Source organism: Lolium rigidum, chromosome 7, assembly GCF_022539505.1.
Source record: "Lolium rigidum isolate FL_2022 chromosome 7, APGP_CSIRO_Lrig_0.1, whole genome shotgun sequence".
Taxonomy (NCBI): Eukaryota; Viridiplantae; Streptophyta; class Magnoliopsida; order Poales; family Poaceae; genus Lolium; species Lolium rigidum.
The window spans coordinates 192,072,267-192,080,697 of NC_061514.1; positions in this window are offsets into that span (position 1 = coordinate 192,072,267).

Sequence of the window (8,431 nt, forward strand, 5' to 3'; positions counted from 1 at the left end):
TTTTCCATTATGCCTTACTAGTGTAAACAAGAAACAAAAAGATGCAATTGCAGGATCTAAAGGAAATAGCTTCGAGCACTCACACACCGGCAACAAGACTAGGAGATAGCTTAGTAGTCGGAGGATGTGAATACCTTTTACCTTACCTCCCCGAGCAACGGCGCCGGAAAATAGCTTGATGTCTACGCGCACTCCTTTTCCCTGTAGATAGTGTTGGGCCTCCAAGAGCGAGAGGTTTGTAGAACGAGCAACAAGTTTTCCCTTAAGTGGATCACCCAAGGTTTATCGAACTCGGGGAGGAAGAGGTCAAAGATATCCCTCTCAAGCAACCACCGCAATCACGATACAAGAAGTCTCTTGTGTCCCCAACACACCTAATACACTTGTCGGATGTATAGGTGCACTAGTTCGACGAAGAGATAGTGAAATACAAGTGGTATGAATGAATATGAGCAAGTAGTAACGGCACCGAGAAAATAGCTTGCTGGCGTGCGATTGATGGTAGTAATATTGCAGGAAGTAAAGATGCGGTAAAACAGTAAATAAGCGATGATTGCGGTATTTGGAAACAAGGCCTAGGGATCATACTTTCACTAGTGGACACTCTCAACATTGATCACATAATAAAACCACTCTACACTCTCTTGTTGGATGATGAACACCACTAATTGTGTAGGGCTACAAGAGCACCTCAATGCCGGAGTTAACAAGCTCCACAACATTCGATGTTCATATTTAAATAACCTTAGAGTGCATGATAGACCAACGCAATTACACCGAGTACTAACATAGCATGCACACTGTCACCGACAGACTATGAAAGGAGGAATAGATCACATCAATACTATCATAATAATAGTTAACTTCATAATCTACAAGAGATCACAATCATAAACTACGCCAAGTACTACATGATGCACACACTGTCACCATTACACCATGGAGGAGGAATAGACTACTTTAATAACATCACCAGAGTAGCACATAGATGAATAGTGATACAAAGCTCATATGAATCTCAATCATGTAAGGCAGCTCATGAGATCATTGTATTGAAGTACATAGGAGAGAGATTAACCACATAGCTACCGGTACAGCCCTTAGCCTCGCTACTCCCTCCTCATGGGAGACAGCAGCGTTGATGAAGATGCCGATGGTGTCGATGGAGATGCCTTCCGGGGGCACTTCCCCGTCCCAGCGGCGTGCCGGAACAGAGACTTCTGTCCCCCAGATCTTGGCTTCGCGATGGCGGCGGCTCTGGAAGGTTTCTCGTACCGTGGCTTTTCCGTCTCGAAGATTTAGGTCAGGGACCTTTAATTAGGCGAAGAGGCGGAGTCGGAGGGGTTACGGGGCCTCCTCACACTAGGGGGGCGCGCCCCCCCTTGGGCCGCGCCGGCCACCTGTGTGGGGCCACCAGGGCTCCCCTCTGGTGCCTCTCGGGTGTTCTGGAAGCTTCGTGGAATTATAAGATGTTGGGCGTTGATTTCGTCCAATTCCGAGAATATTTCCTTACTAGGATTTCTGAAACCAAAAACAGCAGAAAACGAGAGCCGGCACTTCGGCATCTCGTCAATAGGTTAGTTCCGGAAAACGCATAATAATGACATATAATGTGTATAAAACATGTGAGTATCATCATAAAAGTAGCATGGAACATAAGAAATTATAGATACGTTTGAGACGTATCACGGCCACCCGGGCTTGCCGGAATCGGACCATGTCGATGGTATACCTATGAAGTATATCCACAACAGTAGCCCCCGGAGTTCTCCAAGATTCACCGTTCTTCCATCCAGCTCAGCTTGCACATGTATCTTCATCCTTTGGTCGGAACGAATAATAGAGAATCTTGAAGGACTCCAAACTTCATATCTCCAACCAGGTATTGGTCGGAAACTTCATGATCCAATGGTCAGATTCTTCGGAGACACCATCCAACGTAATCTTAGGTATGGATCCGACTAGCCAAATGTAGGTTCGGATCTGACTAGCCAAAATATAGGTGTGGATCCGACTACCCAAAATATAGGTGCGGATCCGACTACCAAAAAATTAGGCGCGGATCCGGCTACCAAAAATTGAGGTGCGGATCCGGCTACCAAAAATTAGGTGCGGATCCGGCTACCAAATATATAGGTGCGGATCCGGCTACCAAAAATTAGGTGCGGATCCGGCTACCAAAAAATTAGGTGCGGATCCGGCTACCAAAAATTAAGGTGTGGATCCGGCTACCAAAATTCAGGTGCGGATCCAGCTACCAAAATCAAGGTGCGGATCCGACTACCAAAAATATAGGCTCGGATCCGGCAACCCAAAATTCAGGTGCGGATCCGACTAGTTAGCCGGATTTTCGCCATCTTCTAAATTTTCTTGACATAACCATATGTAGCCCCCGAGCGTCAAGGTGGAAATTTTTCGGCTTGTTGCTCCTAAGAGAACTTCATCGATGTAGCCCCCCGAGCGCCAAGGTGAATTTACTTGAAAATCCGGCTTGGAGCTCTTAGAGTAGCTTTATCTTTTTATGTGACTTAGGAATAGCATAAATCCCAAGCATCTAGGCGGAAATTTCCAGCACTGATACTCGAAAGGAAACACACTTTTCACCTGAGATTGAATCGCAGCCTCCAAGGGTTGGTTCTAGCTAAGCATAGCGGAATCAAGACTCAAGTTTCTTTTTTCCAGCTGTGCATGCTACAGATCCGCCTAACCTTCTCTCATATGGATCCGGCTAGCTTCCCCTGGGCTTCGCGCAAGTGCTAGGCCAGCTTGAAAACACCTTAGTTCGAGGACTGTTAAAGGTCCAAGCGTCATGTACCTGATACATAAACATAAACATAAAAATATATTTGTATTAAATTGTTTCTTTGATCATGTTCAACAAACAAATGTAAGGCAGAACAAAAACGGCCTGCAAACAAATGTTTTAAAGCTGAAACTATGCAGCAGTTGAACAACATAAAACTGTCAAGGCAGAAACAACTCGGCTATCTTGAACAGCTAATGTAATTTATATGTTTTAAGCAAGTGCTGGTTTATCCATTCTTCTGGTTTATATGCTTGACTTTACGCGAGACGGCAAACTTTAAACACAGAACATCTGCTGAGGCGATAGCGCTTAATAGCGAAACAATCAAGAACCTCAGAAACAGAGGCCGGCTTTAAGTATCGAGATGTCACTACTAAGGAATCCACACATAAAACACAGAAAACGTGTAGGCCAGAAAACTTAAGCTAACGCCCGAAAGCGGAATTTTTGCAGTGTACTGGAGCCTTAAGCGGCACAAACAGTACAAAGTTTTTCACGAGCACGAGGCAAATCGTGGGAAAGATATGACCAACAGTGAAAGCGGTAAAAGACTCAGGATATGAGTGAACCAATCTTAATCTCATGATCATAAAATTTTATAAAATACTAAATATAAATAGGAACTTAGCTGTTTGGAGAGAAGTCAACTTCGGTCGTGGCGGTTTTTCTTCGGTGTTCCATCGAGCCGGTGCGAGATTGATTGTCGAAGTGGTCCTGTAGGTGCGGATCCACCTACCAAAATTTAGGTGTGGATCCGACTTCCAAAAATTTAGGTGCGGATCCACCTACCAAAATTTTGGTATGGATCCGGGTACAAAAATATAGGTGCGGATCCGACTACCAAAAATAGGTATGGATCCGGCTACCAAAAATATAGGTGCGGATCCGACTACCAAAAACGTAGGCTCAGATCCGGCAACCAAAAATTTAGGCGCGGATCCGACTACCAAAAACATAGGCGCGGATCCGGCAACCAACAATATAGGTGCGGATCCGACTACCAAAAATGTAGGCTCGGATCCGGCAACCAAAAATAGGTATGGATCCGACTACCAAAATATAGGTGCAGATCCGACTACCAAAACCAGGATTTCAAATTTTCAGATCTAAGGCGGAGTCTTCCTTAGGAAGGTCCAGCAACTCAGATCGAATCTTTGCAGCTTCGTCCAGCGCAGCGGTGGTCGTAGCTGCAGTACTTACCAGTGCGTTTCCATCGAAATCGACGGTCTCGCCGATCAAGATGTGTAGCCCGCCGATTGGGATGATGAAGAACTTGACGGGGTCTGTCCTAGTCAGAATCCAGAATTCGACAGAAGGATGATCGGAAAGTTGAAGCTTCCCATGGTGGAACCCTCCCGGTTCTGGCCTCCAGACGCCGCTGGCCCCACGGTGGGCGCCAACTGTCGTTGCCTATTCGACGGTACTCCAGAGGAGGGATCCTCACGGAGGGGAGAAGAAGTAGGGGCCATTGGGCGGAGAGTCCTCGGGACGGTGGTACGCGGTTTACCTAGCTTCGGAACACTTGCACGATGGCAAGGCCTACTGCTGCTTGTCTGGAATTATCTGGGCGCTTTCGCGTTGTTACAATGAGTTGTGGTTGTCTCGCTTCTAGCTCGAGATCTGCCTCTAGGGCTCCCGGGATCCGGCTTATATAGGCGCCCGGATCTAGGGTTTCTACGGAGAGTCATACCCGGAATACAAGTTGTCTAACTACGGAAACATTGTCGTGTACGTCAAGGATCCACCTATTCCTAACTTGTCGTCATGGATCCGGCTTCCTTCATGGGCCTTCACGGATCTGACTCTTGGTATAGACCTCTTCGGATCCGGGTACCTCTGTAGGTCGGTTCGGATCCGGGTACCTCTGTAGATCGGTTCGGATCCGGGTACCTCTGTAGGACGATTCGGATCCGGCTACCTTCGTAGGGAGGTTTGGATCCGGCTACCTTGATGGCGTGTATTTCACACGTTCGTTGGGCAACCCCAAGAGGAAGGTATGATGCGCACAGCAGCAAGTTTTCCCTCAGAAAGAAACCAAGGTTTATCGAACCAGGAGGAGCCAAGAAGCACGTTGAAGGTTGATGGCGGCGGGATGTAGTGCGGCGCAACACCGGAGATTCCGGCGCCAACGTGGAACCTGCACAACACAACCAAAGTACTTTGCCCCAACGAAACAGATGAGGTTGTCAATCTCACCGGCTTGCTCGTAACAAAGGATTAACCGTATTGTGTGGAAGATGATTGTTTGCGGAGAAAATAGTAAAAACAAGTATTGCAGCAGATTTGTATTTCAAGTATTAAAGAATGGACCGGGGTCCACAGTTCACTAGAGGTGTCTCTCCCATAAGATAAAAGCATGTTGGGTGAACAAATTACGATCGGGCAATTGACAAATAGAGAGGGCATAACAATGCACATACATGACATGATAAGTATAGTGAGATTTAATTGGGCATTACGACAAAGTACATAGACCGCCATCCAACCGCATCTATGCCTAAAAAGTCCACCTTCAGGTTATCATCCGAACCCCTTCCAGTATTAAGTTGCTAACAACGAGACAATTGCATTAAGTATGGTGCGTAATGTAATCAACAACTACATCCTCGGACATAGCGCCAATGTTTTATCCCTAGTGGCAACAGCAGCAACACAACCTTAGAACTTTCTCGTCACTTGTCCCAGGTGTCAATGCAGGCATGAACCCACTATCGAGCATAAATACTCCCTCTTGGAGTTAAAAGTAAAAACTTGGCCGAGCCTCTACTAGTAACGGAGAGCATGCAAGATCATAAACAACACATATGTAATAACTTGATAATTAACATGACATGGTATTCTCTATCCATCGGATCCCGACAAACACAACATAGAGTATTACGAGATAGATGATCTTGATCATGTTAGGCAGCTCACAAGATCCAACAATGAAGCACAATGAGGAGAAGACAACCATCTAGCTACCGCTATGGACCCATAGTCCAGGGGTGAACTACTCACTCATCACTCCGGAGGCGACCATGGCGGTGTAGAGTCCTCCGGGAGATGAATCCCCTCTCCGGCAGGGTGCCGGAGGAGATCTCCGTAATCCCCCGAGATGGGATCGGCGGCGGCGGCGTCTCGGTAAGGTTTTCCGTATCGTGGTTTTTCGCATCGGGGGTTTCGCGACGGAGGCTTTAAGTAGGCGGAAGGGCGAGTCGGGCCTGACGAGGGGGCCACACCATAGGGCGGCGCGGGCCCCCTTGGCCGCGCCGCCTTGTGGTGTCGCCACCTCGTGGCCCCACTTCGTATGTTCTTCGGTCTTCTGGAAGCTCCGTGGAAAAATAGGCCCCTGGGTCTTCGTTTCGTCCAATTCCGAGAATATTTCGTTACTAGGATTTCTGAAACCAAAAACAGCAGAAAACGAGAACCGGCACTTCGGCATCTTGTTAATAGGTTAGTTCCAGAAAATGCACAAATATGACATAAAGTGTGCATAAAACATGTAGGTATCATCAATAATATGGCATAGAACATAAGAAATTATCGATACGTCGGAGACGTATCATACCTTCGTAGGGCGGTTCGGATCCGGCTACCTTTGTAGGGCGATTCGGATCCCGCTACCTTTGTACGGCGGTTCGGATCCGGCTACCTTCGTAGGGCGGTTCGGATCCGGCTACCTTCGTAGGGCGGTTCGGATCCGGCTCCTTGTTCCTGGGTTGGACATCTTCCATCTTGATCAACAACAACTGGGCCGCCTGGTGGGCCATATGCCATCACCACCATCTGTGGGCCACCCGGACTTGCCGGAATCGGACCATGTCGATGGTATACCTATGAAGTATATCCACAACACATAATATGGTGCTGCGTCACCTTTAGTTTTGAGCCAGGCCCATATCATTTTCGCAGGAATTAAGTCAGCCACTTTTTAGAGTCCGTATTGAAGGGGGAAAGGCCTTCTAGGGTTTGGTCCGGCCACCATATATATGGCTGGCCGAAACCCCACTTTTCCTCCGTTAAATACCTCCATAGCCATCACGTTTAGACTTGGATTTTGATTAGACTAAAAGTTAGTCATTGCTGCAACTCTCGTGTACTTCTTTTGAGGCCAACGCCCAGAACAAGACCGACTATTCGGAATCCCACCTTATTCAATAAAGCTTTCATATTTCATCTGCAATATTCTGATTGCATCATTAGTTCTTACTTGTTCTCGATTTCAGGTAGGAATTAAGACCCTCGTTGGTCAGGCTGATCGTGCATCCGCAAGATCAGTAACTCCCGGAGATTGTCCTAGCGATTGCATTGGCACACGAGCTTTGCACGTGTAGTCGGATCTTCAAGCACGAACTTCACCAACAAATCGATCTATCTTCATCTCATCGAAAGATCGGACACCTTTGCCCTATCAAACTTATGCGAGAATCAATACACTTATCCCGATAAACTTGAGTACAAAAACATTCATGATACAAGTGCATGAAGATACAATGAAAGTAAACCAATACATATTGATTGGCCACAAAAATATCACAAAATTGTAAGATAGTAAGATACTACTATACGTACCGGTATACAGACAACTACGCTCGATTGTGCTCATAAAGTAGAGTGTGTGGTGATTTTGTCAGTCTCAAGTTCTACCGGCTCAGTTTTTCAAACTTAATTCATTGGATATGCTCGTAGGAATGGAGTGTACATGCGTGTCTTCATAAGAAACACGTGCATATACATATATGCAAACATCAGCACTGCTTAAAAAAAAATCGCCAACAACAAAACAATCATTCACAGCTAGTTCTATACTGAATACTCATTTTATAATTTTATCTAGATTTAAATACAATTAAATTTTAATAAATCTGAGAACGGAGGGAGCAGATAACTTACCGTCGCCAGGAACGAAGGAACATTTCTGTTGTCTGCTTCTTCTTCGTGGATGCTTGAGGAAAAGTTGTCGGAGAAGATTTCACCATCCGTCGTTCAATGCTTGAACAGAAACTGGCACCACGGACGCACAGTAGAACACGTACGAGAGACCATTCCGAAAGTTACTCTTTTATTGGGAGGAATATTGGAGTACTCGTTATACAAACTGGTTCCCTAGGTTGAAAACTCATTTTAATAGTTCCATCCTCCATATAGATAACTCATATTCGTAGGAAGGGAGAACATTTCACCAATATATATACTTGGAAGAGGAATTGGCACGTACGAGAGACAGTTTCAGGAACACTACCTGTGAGATACTTCAGTTATTTTTTTTGTTTGGAGGAACATTTCTCGTTATATATTATATGTTCTGTAAATAAAAGTGCTTCAAAATGCGACGGAAACACAAAAGGCCGTAGCAGTTGGGTTTAACCTCGTTACCCGTTTTCCAGACCACGTGCAGCTTCTAATTTCAAGCCGTGCGTAAAGAGTCAAACGATGCATGTCAAAGCATAGAAGTGCGGTGGCCCTAAAAGCGCATGTGCCCCATTCATCCTCGTCATGGGACCGATGCACACGGTGACGGGGCCTTGTTGGCACACCATGATGGAGCTCATTACACAGCATGGCACCGACCTAGAGGGCTCTGCATGCAGCACACGTGTGCGCTACCGAGTTTCAAACCAAGCTATGCATGCGGACACGCAG